This window comes from Alnus glutinosa, chromosome 4, assembly GCF_958979055.1.
Source record: "Alnus glutinosa chromosome 4, dhAlnGlut1.1, whole genome shotgun sequence".
Classification (NCBI taxonomy): Eukaryota; Viridiplantae; Streptophyta; class Magnoliopsida; order Fagales; family Betulaceae; genus Alnus; species Alnus glutinosa.
Window position 1 is genome coordinate 21,144,834 of NC_084889.1, and position 12,649 is coordinate 21,157,482.

Here is a 12,649-nt window from a genome sequence, read left to right on the forward strand (position 1 = left end):
TATTTTTGGGATATTCCACAAATAGTCGTGCTTACAGGGTTTTCAATAAAAGAACAGAGACTGTGATGGAATCCATAAATGTCGTTATTGATGATGAAGAAGTTGAGAGACCAAGTAGCGGGGAGGAAAATCAGCTTGATTCAGTTGCTCCATCAGTAACTTCAACTGACAATATCAACGCTGTTAGTTTGTGATTGGCCTCATTATGATTGGACAAAATCACTTATATGTAAAGATGCTTTTCACAGGGATTCCACTATTCATAAGTGCTTCAGATGATTCTGCACTGTTTTTACAAGTCAGAGATTTGGTTCACATCCAGCCGTCCAGACGACGTGTCATCGCGTCCGGACGCTCATCGGTCCACAGTTCCATCCATCCGGACGCCCGACAGACCAAGCATCATTCGTCTGAACGATGTGGATTTCCGTCCGGACCCTCCACTATATCGTGAAGCTTCTGTTCCAGCTTGCATCCGTTCGGACGTCTTAGCAGCCCGTCCGGATGACGTCTAGTGATCGATCAGCTTCAGATTTTCTTTTAAAGTTCAAATAAGGGAAGATTGATGCAACCGTCAGGACGACGTGGATTCCCGTCCGGACGCGCTCATTATAAGGCAAGAATCGGATTTCAAATACAACTGTCCGGACGACAGTTAGCATGGTCCGGAAGTGCGTTCAACAGATATGGAAATTGTGTATTCGACTTCAACCGTCCGGATGCACACTAAACAGATATGGAAATTGCGTGTTGAAGATCAACAGTCTGGATGGCCATCCCCCTTGGTCTGGACACGTGAAGCCTTATATGGAAATTACTGCAGTGGATGTGCGACCGTCAGGACGACAGTGCCTCACCGTCCGGACGTTACTCTCAAACAGGAAAGATTTTCAGCGAAAATCTCAAAATTTTCTGTCGCACAATTGTTCGTCTGGACGACTCAGGTTCACCGTCTGGACGGCGTCCGTACTTATCACAGCAGTCATCCATTTGAACCCTTAGCCTATAAATAGAGACCCCTGGGCATTGAGAACTGCAAGAATTCGGTATTGAATTCCCTCAGAGCTTAAAGAGTTATTTTGTGAGGTAATTGGAGCTGATTTGTTCTCTCTCAAGCCATTGCAAGTGTGCTGTTGCTACACTATAACGGAAGTCTATCTTCAGGTAGGTGACCTGGTTGGGAGGCATTCGTGTTGGGCTACACGTTAGAGATCAAGGTACGACCACTGCATCAGGGGTATGTGAGTGTTACTATCTTGTATCTAGTCTTGTCTTCTGAATAGTGGATAACCAGGGTTTGGCTGCCCCGGAGTGATTTTTCTCATCTTAAATTTCCACTTCGTTAACAAAAATACTTGTGTTATTTCTTTTCTGTATTCTTTAATTTTGTTAACACGATAAGCACACACTTGTCTTATTGTAGAAGTCAATTCTAGTTTTTGAAGGCTTCTCCAAGTGTGTCTCCGGATGAACCTCCTTCCTCTCCCACAACTTCGAATACAATTTCCAGTGCGTCTGAAGATGAGGATACTCCTGTAACTCCTCCTAAGCGGTCATGGGTGAAGCTCAATCATCCTGCTCAGCAGCTTCTTAGGACCATTGATGAAGGGCGTAGGCTAAGAAACATAGTCATCCACCCTACTAGTGAAGTAGCTAATCAAGTCTCCTACAGCTGCTACCTTGCACAAACAGAGGCCAAGAAAATTGATGAAGCACTTCAAGATGAGGGCTAGGTGTCTGCCATACATGAAGAGCTCCATCAATTCACCAGAAATGATGTTTTGACCTTGGTTCCCCGTCCTGCAGAACATAATATCATTTGAAAAACGAAATTGACTTCTAAAAGTAAAGTGTGTGCACAAGTGTCAACAAAAATTAAGCACAGCGGAAAATAAAAGACACAGATTTTTGTTGACGAAATGGAAACTCAATCAAGAGAAAAACCACTCCGGGGCAGCCAATCCCAGGAATTCCACTATTCAGAAGACAAAGCTAGATACAAGATAGTAACACTCACATTAACCCGATGCAGTGGTCGTACCTTGCTCTCTGACGTGTAACCCAACACGAACGCTTCCCAACCAGGTCTCCTACTTGAAGGGGTCTTCAATGGAATCCTTTATCTTAGGGCCAACCCCTAAGATAGACTTCAGATGTAGCACAGTACACTTGTAACGGCTTCAGAGCGATCTTGAACTTCTCTGAGCTCTTGTGGAATTCAATACCAAATTCTTGCAGTTCTCAATGCCCATGGGCCTCTATGTACGGACGCCGTCCGGACGGACAACTGTACGATAGGATTTTTTGAAAAATTCGCTGAAAATCTTTCCTGTTTAAGACCTGTGTCCGGACGGTGAGAAATTGACGTCTGGATGGTCGCACGTCCGCTGCAAGTAATTTCCATATAAGGCTTAGCCCGTCCGGACCAAGGGGTATGAACGTCCAGACGAAAAATCTTCAACACGCAATTTCCATTACAGTTATGCGTGCGTCCGGACCAAGAGAGGCAGACGTCCGGACGGTTGAAGTCGAATCGGCAATTTCCTTAACTGATGAGCCCGGGTCCTGACTAAAGATGACTGACGTCCGGACGGAGATATTTGAATTGCGATTCTTGCCTTATGTATGAGTGCGTCCGGACGGGAAACCATGTCGTCTAGACGGTGTATCAATCTTCCAATATCTGAACTTGAAAAGAATCTGAAGCTGATCGATCATTGATGGACGTCCGGATGGGCTGCTGAGATGTCCGGACGGATGCAAGCTGGAACAGAAGCTTCTCGATACAGTGTAGGGTCCGAACGGAAAGATATGTCGTCCGGACGGATGACGCTGGTCTGTCTGGCGTCCGGACGGTATGACACGTCGTCCGGACGAATGGAGTAGTGGACAGATGGGCGTCCGGACGGGATAACACGTCATCCGGACGGCTGACAGGGAATCTGAAATCTTCTATCTTTTTCGCACTGCAGAGTCTTCTGAAAATGCTCTGACATGTGGAATCCCTATTTACAGCATCTTTATACATAAGTGATTTTGTCCAAACATAGAATGAGGCCAAAATACTAACATCATTGGTACGAAGTGGATCTTTAAGAACAAGACTGATGAGCATGGTATTGTGGTATGGAATAAAGCCCGTCTTGTTGCCTAGGGATATACTCAGATAGAGGGAGTAGACTTTGATAAAACTTTTTCCCCAGTTGCCAGGTTAGAATCAATTAGAATTCTTCTCTCCATTGCTTGCCATCTTGGTTTCAAGTTGTATCAGATGGATGTAAATAGTGCATTTCTGAACGGTGTTCTTCAAGAAGAGGTTTATGTAGAACAACCAAAAGGATTTCAAGATCCTCATCATCCCCATCATGTGTACAAGCTGAAAAAGGCTTTATATGGGATTAAGCAGGCTCCTCGGGCATGGTATGAGTGTCTCACCACTTATCTCTTGGATAAGGGATTCAAAAGGAGACAAGCTTATCAAACCTTGTTTATCAGAAATCAAGGTATTCACAAACTCATTGCTCAAATCTATGTTGATGACATTATTTTTGGAGCTATTTTAGACTCTCTTACCCATTAGTTTTCTGAAGAGATGAAGCAAGAATTTGAGATGAACATGATTGGTGAGCTGAACTACTTCCTTGGTCTTCAAGTCAAGCAAACTGTTGAAGGCATCTTCATCTCCCAATCCAAGTATGCAAGGATCTGGTGAAAAGATTTGGTCTGGGTGGGAAGAGTCGTGCCCGAACTCCCATGAGCACCAGTGTCAAGATTAGTAGTGATCTTGCAGGGAAACCAGTTGACCCATCTCTTTACAGGAGTATGATAGGGAGTCTCCTATATCTTACAGCCAACTGACCAGACATTGCCTTCAGTGTGGGAGTTTGTGCTCGCTTTCAGGCAAATCCTAAGGAATCTCACCTCCCTGCAGTCAAGCATATCATCAGGTATGTAAATGATACACTTCTTTATGGCATATGGTATTCCAGAGAAACAAATCTTGTCGTTGTAGGATACTTTGATGCAGACTGGGCTGGAAATGCTGATGATAGAAAAAGCACCTCAGGAGGATGTTTCTATGTGGGAAACAATCTGTCCCTTGGATGAGTAAGAAACAAGCCTCTATATCTCTCTCCACTACTAAGGCTAAATATATTGCTGCGGGTAGCTGTTGTACCCAATTACTGTTGATGAAGACACTCTTAGGCTACTATGAATTCTCTCAAGATACCATGATTATCAACTGTGATAATACTAGTGCTATCAACATCTCCAAGAATCACGTTCAGCACTCTCGGACCAAGCACATCGACATTAGACATCACTTCTTGCATGATCTTGTGGAATCCGAGGTAGTATCTCTCTCTTTCATCCCCACTGAAAACCAATTGGCTGACATTCTTACCAAACCTCTAGATGGTATCAGGTTTGAGTCCCTTCGGAAAGCCATTGGTGTTTGTGACATGTCCTAGACATGCTTTCCCATGCTAGGATGAGATTTTTGTCTTGTCCTCTGATAGTATGATGTTTTTTGTTTTTTTTTTTTTTAAGCAAAAAAAAAAAAAATTCTTTTGGAGTTTTGTAGCAGGATGGTTCCTTCAAAGGTATGTCAACTATCTCATGTATTTTTTGGGTTAATAGTTTATTGTGTATTGATGAATTATTCTTACATATGGTTGAGAACATAAGTCTGACATATGCAAAGTTTTCCTGCTCACTTTTTATGATTAATAGCTGCTTCTCTCACAAGATGACTTCATGCAGTATCCAGGGCAGCCCGAAGGTGTGTATTTTCCTCTCTGACTTTTTGATTCTAGGTACTCTATACAAGAGAGAAGTTCTTGACAAGATGGTCAAATTGACCAAATAGTTGAACCTAGAACCTAAAAATTATGGCACTCTCTCTAGGTTGTAGTTTCAAAAGAATCAAGCAGTAATTCTTCAGTTTTCTATGCTATATGCTTACTCTCACTACTTCTGTACTGAAATAAGCCTTGTCCTTCATGGTGCAAGTAAAATTTTACCTTGTCCTTCATGGTACAAGAAAAACAATTGGGTGCTGCATCTTAGGGGGAGTGTATCAGATGAGGGTGGCTAGGCCCTAGTAAGTTATAAGGTTTCACTTTTGGGTAATCTCTCACTAATTTTCTCTCTTGTCTAGAAAATCTAGTTGTTGTGTGTCATATCAGTGAAAGTCATACCTTTGAAAAAGCTTTCACACACATACACACATTGCATGAGTTGAGGAAGTTATTTTCTTTATTATGTTTGCAGGAAAATCTTTGCCTATCTTATCCTTGTCTATCGACTATATGTTTGCATAATTCTGACTTGCTCTTTGACTGATTTCTCAGACTAGGATACATGCGTGTGCTATCATCTGGACGCCTCCTAGGAAATTCAAGTTAGATGTGAATTTAGATTCCTGAAGCCTATAAATAGAGGCCCCGAGGCATGTAATTTGTAAGAATTCGGTAGGGAATTCGGTAGTGCGTAAAGAGTTTACTTTTAGAGTTATTATGCTGATCCGCTCACTCTCAACCCATTGCCAAGTGCTGTTGTTGTGCTAAACTGAAGTCTATTTTAATGGTTGGCCCTAAGGTAAAGGATTCTATTGAAGACCCCTTAAAGTAGGTGACTTGGTTGGGAGGCGTTCGTGTTGGGTTACACGTAAAAGTGCTAGATACGATTGCTGCATCGGGTATGTGAGTGTTACTGTCTATGTACTAGCTTCATCTTCTGAATAGTTGATATACTGGGTTTGGCTGCCCCGGGGTAGTTTTTCTCTTAATTGAGTTTACACTTCGTCAACAAAATATCTGTCTCTTTATTTTCCGCATTGTAATATTTTGTTGCAAACTATTTCACACACTTGATAAATTAGAAGTCCTATAATTTACAATTGGCAATAGAGCGGGTACACTCCGTTTAAAGGATTTATTTCCTAAGTGTGATCCTTATCCTCTTGTGACTTCTATTTTTTGTTAACACCTTTTATCATGAATTTCTCTCAGTTATCAGAAGAGAATGCTAAACTCTCTAAGGTTTTTGAAAAATCGAGTAAAACATCTTGAAAAATTAAATATTGACTTCTAAATGAACCAAGTGTGTGTTTGTGTGCAACAAAATATCTTAAATGAGGAATTTAAAGAAGACAAGATATTTGTTGACGAAGTGAAAACTCTGCAAAGAGAAAAACCACTTCGGGGCAGCCAAACCTAGGAACTCCACTATCCAAAAACAAAGCAAGTTACAAAGCACTCGTACTCACAAAACATATTGTAGTAGTCATACCTTTAACTATAACACGAAGCCCATTGTGAATGCTTCCCAACCAAGTCTCCTACTTGAAGGGGTCTTTGATGGATTCCTTTACCTTAGGGCCGACCCCTAAGATAGACTTCACACAAACTGTTGAGCACACACCGGCAATGGCTAGAGAGCTTTCTGATCTTCGATTCTCCCTAAACACCCTATCTAAGCATTGTGGAATTCGTTACAGAATTCTTACAATTTACAAGCCTAGAGCCCTCTATTTATAGGCTTACAAAAATCCTAAATCTGGACAAATTCGGACTCTGGCTGTCGAGCATTCGGACAGAAGATTGCCTCGCCAGGATGGTCTTTTGCAACCGACTTCTAGAAAAGCGCAATTCTTTCCATAACAGGTATATGTCCGGATGGCTTGGTGGAGAGTCTGGACGGTCTTCACTATAACTCCTTTCCGTGTTCGAATGGAACACTAGAATATTTTGAAATTCTGGCCAGCATTCGGACATGTTGCCACGTCGTCCGGACGACTTGCAGAACCTTCCTAAACAGTGTCAATTTTTGAAATCCAACTCCGTGTAGAAATTGGAAAAGCTTGACCTAGCGTCTGGACGGTGTTGCTCTGACGTCTGGACGTCTTCTACTCAATCTGCTAGACACTACAGGCGTCCGGACGCCTTCAAAGGCTTGTTCGAACGGTTGCACAGGAACCAATTTTTCTGTCTTGGTATTTGCAAGGACTCTTCATGGACATCTTCTAGAAACTTGTGATCGGTCACATGTTTTGAAATGAATACTGTCCGAATATATGAAGACTCTGAATAAGAACCGATCATCCTGTTAATTTGCAACCATTACATAAAGTGTTTTTGTCATCCAGAATGTAGCCGACATAAAATACTAACAAACTTCCCCTTTGGCCCTTCTGGGACAAAAAACACTTGATCGGTTTGGAAATACATTCCCGGTCCAAAAAACGAAAAAAATACTCCCCCTTTTTGTCACACAAGGACAAAGGGTAAACAGAGTATTAAGAAAAACCAAAACCAAAAATAAAAGAAAAGAACAAGGATAGGTCTTCAACAAGAAATCAGCACACACATGTATCTAAACCTAAGAAAACAGTAAGATAGCTTGTCAAAAATACGCAAACATATAAAGAAGAGTCTAGTAATCAATGAACATAAATTTCCCTGTAGACAGAAATTTTTCAATAGTCAACTAAACTTATGCAATGCGTGTGTGTGTGTGAAGACTTTCTCAATAAGGTATGATCTTCGCTCATATGATTTAAAGCAACTGAAATTACTAAAGAGAGAAGTTTCATTGTTGGACCAATCAAAAGTCAAACCTTATCATATTAGGGCCTAGCCACCCTCATCTGATACACTCCCCCTAAGCTGTAGCACTTTTCTTTTACTTCATCCTTTAGTGACCATCTATTTCCACAATGATTTGGTCACTGACTGTTTCAATAGGGACAAGTTCTAGAACAGATTTATAGCACAAAAGCAGTGGATCTTTTAATTTATCCATGTTTATTCAGTTTTGAATGCTTTTTATCACTTGGTGTTGCAACCTAGAAAGAATGCCAGAATTTATGGGATCTAGGTTCAACTAGCGAGTTGGTCAATTTGACAGTCCTAGCACAAAAAAAGACTCTCAAAAGACTTTTCTGAAGCAAAAAAAATCAGAGGAGAAAAAAAATACCTTAGGGGAGCATTGGATAATGCACATTTTCATCACATGAGAAAAGTAACTATCTATCAAATAGATGTAGCAGGAAAACTCAACACATATCAGACTAAAAATCTTTACCATATGAATGTATATTCTATCAAAGCATAGAGAACTTGTCTAAACAGATAAATATACATGAGATAGCTGAAAACTTTAGAAGAAACCTTGCATCAAATCCCCCCCCCTTTTTTAAATAAACAAAAAAAATATGCAACCCACGGAAAATACTTAGAAGAACAGAAAAGTCTGATCCGAGCATGAAGCAGGGACTTGCCTAGGACATGTCACAAACACCAATGGCTTATCTAAGAGATACAAACTTGCTTCCATCAAAAGGTTTGGTGTGGATGTCAGCCAATTGATTTTCTGTGGGAATAAACATAAGAGCTACTTCCCGGGACTTGACAAGGTCACGGATGAAATGATGCCGGATGTCGATGTGCTTGGTTCGAGAATACTGAACTGGATTCTTGGAAATAATTATAGCGCTGGTATTGTCACAGTGAATGACCATAATGTCTTGAGTGAAGCCATAATCACAGAGCAATTTCTTCATCCACAATAATTGGGTACAACAACTTCCAGCAGCAACATACTCAACATCTGCAGTGGAAAGGGAAATTGAGGCTTGTTTCTGACTCATCCAAGCTACTAGATTGGTACCAACATAAAAACATCTGGTGATAGCTCGGGACTCGCCGACTACACATGGATTTTTTATTTATATATTTGAACCACTCGCAATAGTACGTATCGATTGTACTATAGTAAGGGTGATCGAACCACAGAGATTATTGGTTGTTTTGCGTAATGGAATATCTAAAGAGCGTATTTAACTTAACTTAAAAACAAAAATAAAAGTAAAGGGTTGTAGAATTGAAGCTACAACGACAAGGTGAAAGAAATGAAAGCGGGAAATGAAATTAACTTAAAAGAAAACTTAGGGTGTTGATCCTATCCAATCCTCAACCTATGCAATGCTTAAAGTCTATATGGATCTTCCTAACATGCTTGATATGAGCGCGTAATGGGCGTCAACCACTACGACGACCTCGACATGAAAATACTTTCGTTAAGACGTAATCATAAAGCACCTAGATTTACATTAATCAACTCCACGTAAAGATTAAACTATAATTGAAAAACATTTTACTCTACCAAAGGTGTGGAGTGACTAATGTGCCCTAGCTTACTACTCTATAACACATCCTAAAAAGTGTACACAATACATGAAAACCCTATTTAGGCCACAATGATAAGATATCTAGTTTCACACCAAATCATTCCACATAAAGTTAAACTACAATTGAAAGACAACTAGACTACCAAAGGGGTGAAATGATTGGTGTTCCCTAGCATACCCCTATAATGTGACTCTAATGAGAAAACATACATCATGTCAAATAGCACCATTGAAAAAGACATCATTCTTGTTTCCAAGAATGTTGGTTTTACTCAAGACTTCAAGAAAAACTCATAGACAAGTTAAGCTCTTTTTCATCAATAAATTTGATTGGAATCTTGATACCAAAACCTTTTAGCATGAGTTTTGATATTCTCTAGCCCTTAGCAATCATCAAACATCTAAAGAAAATCCCAAGAACATCAAGAACACTACATGGTTTTGGATAGGACTTGGATCAAACCCTAAGAACTAAATTAGCTAGACATGAATTTAAACTAATCTAGGCATGGAAATGAATGAAAACAGTAAAGGAACAAAGGAGAAATGAATTGAAATCAACTATATTAAACTTAAAGAAATTCGGATTACAAAAGAGGAAGAAGAAAACTAACTAGAATATGAAGAACAAAGGAAAAACAACAAGGAAACATGCTCTCTGGATTTCGGTCCAGAGAGTAGCATCTAAGTGAATGAAAATACAAGAAATTGAAGTGATACACCTGAGCAAATCCGAATAAACCCCAAAAGATGCATCCTCTAACCTAAAACCCTATTCTCATATATATAGAGAATTGGATTTACAAAAGAACATCAAGAGCTAATCCTAGCCACACAAATAGAGCTGGTCGGCGTCCATTTCTGTCCACAAAATCCAACTTATGATTTGAATTGCATAAAGAATGCAAAGATCTGGAAATATCTAATTTTCTGGAAGTCGGCGAATTCGATCGATCGAAAATATGTCGATCGATCGAAGAGTCGATCGATCGAATTATTGGCTGTACAAATAGTAGATCGATCGAAATGCCTTGGACGATTTTCCATCTTCTCAGGGTCAGTCTCGAACTCTGGAAGTGACCAAAATGCCCTTGATGTATTTCCAGGTCTAATTCAAGAGTTTTGAATTAGATTTCAACTAAGACCTGAAAATAAGATAAAACACAAAAACTACAACAAAAACGTTATATATACAATACGAACTAGGTCTAACAAATGCAAATTAAGGGGTCTTGAATCGAATAATTCAAGACTTATCAACATCCACCAGAGGTGCTTTTCCTATCATCAGTATATCCAACCCAATCTGCATCAGAGTATCCTGCAAGCACAAGATTTGTTTCTTGAGAAAAATATATACCATAATGAACAGTGGCCTTTACATACCTGATGATGCGCTTGACAGTGGTGAGATGAGATTCCTTAGGATTAGCTTGGAATCGAGCACAAACTCTAACATTGAAAGCAATATCCAGTCAGCTTGCTGTAAGATAGAGGAGACTGTCGATAATACTTTTGTAAAGAGTAGGATTTACTTGCTTGCCTGTCAGATCAGCACTAAACTTGACACTTACGCTCATTGGAGTACGAGCATGGCTTTTCCCATCTAGACGAAACTGTTTCACCAGATCTTTTGCAAATTTAGCTTGAGAAATAAAGATCCCTTCAGAGGTTTGTTTGACTTGCATCCCCAAAAAATAGGTCAACTCACCTATCATACTCATCTCAAATTCTTGTTTCATTTCTTCAGCAAACTCATGAGCTTGAGAATCTAAGGTTGCTCTGAAGATGATATCATCCACAGATTTGAGCAATGAATTTGTGATTCTCTATATTTTTGATGAAGAGAGTCCTATCTACTTGTCCTCTTGTGAACCCCTTTTCCAGAAGATAAGTGGTTAATCTCTCATACCACGCTCGTGGAGCTTGCTTGAGACAAGACAAGGCTTTCTTCAGCTTGTAGACATGTTGAGGATAGTGACGATCTAGAAATCCTTTTGGTTGCTCCACATAAACTTCTTCTTGAAGAATGCCATTCGGAAAGGCACTCTTGACATCCATCTGATAAAGTTTGAAGCCTAGATGACAGGATATAGAGAGCAGAATTCTGAAAGATTCAAGGTGAGCAACTGGGGAAAGAGTTTTGTCAAAATCTATCCCTTCAATTTGAGTGTACCCTAGAGCAACAAGAAGGCAAGCAACTGGGGCAAAAGTTTCATCAAAATCTATCCCTTCAATTTGAGTGTACCCTTTAGCAACAAACCGTGCTTTATTTCGGATCACCGTGCCATGTTCGTCTGATTTGTTCTTGAAAATCCACTATGTGTCGATGATATTGTGATCAGACAGTATGGGAACCAGAGTCCAGACATCATTACGAGTGAACTGATGCAACTTATCATGCATAGCAATAACCCAATTATCATCTTGCAAGGCTTCCTCCACTTTCTTTGGTTCAAATTGAGCCATATAGCCATTGTAAGTCACTTGATTAGCAACCCCATTAGAGGGGTTGATTATTTTGCTTCTCAACTGTCTACCTTCATTGAGATTCCCAAGAGGCTGCCTGGAAGGATGATTGAGCTTGACCCAAGAGAAGGGTTCAATTGGAGGATTTATCAGCTCTAGATCTTGATCTGATCTAGGATCAGTTTCCTCAGTAGGCACAACATCAGTTGAGTCAGGAAGAACATTTGCTGCTATGGGAGAGACAGGAGGAACAGATACAGGATCAACAGCTGAAGAGGAAGTCTCACTTACATTATCTGTGGGAGAAGGTAGATCCTCTAGGGTGGACTACGAAATCTCCCCCATGCTATGTGCCCTAATATCATCATCAATGACCACATTAATGGACTCCATTACTATTTCTGTTCTGGTGTTATAAACCCTGTAGGCACGACTGTTGGTGAAGTATCCCAAAAATATGCCTCCATCACTTTTGGGATCAAGCTTTCCCAAATTTTCCCTGTCACACAGAATATAGCATTTACTACCAAAAATCCAAAAATCCAAAAATATTTCACACTGGGTTTCTTACCTCGCCAAATCACGTAAGGAGTCTTGATAGTTTCTGGCCCTAGGAAGACTCTGTTGATGATATGGTATGCAGTGTTGATAGCTTCTCCCCAAAAATGTTGAGCAAGATTTTTAGAATGAATCATCACTCGAGGCATCTCCTGTAAAACTCTGTTTTTCCGCTCCACAACCCTATTCTGTTGAGGAGTAATTGGAGAAGAAAACTCCTGTTGAATTCCATAAGAGTGGCAGTAATCTTCAAACCAAGTATTTACAAAGTCATTTCCTAGTGTCTTTTATTTTAGGAAGATCTTTGACAACTTCCTTGCTAGCAATCTTGAGCATGTCAGTGAAGTTTAGATGACCCAACCGTTGATGCCGCAGCTCACTTTCATCAATGGTAGCTTTATTGCAGATGATCTAAGAATCTGAGGAGAG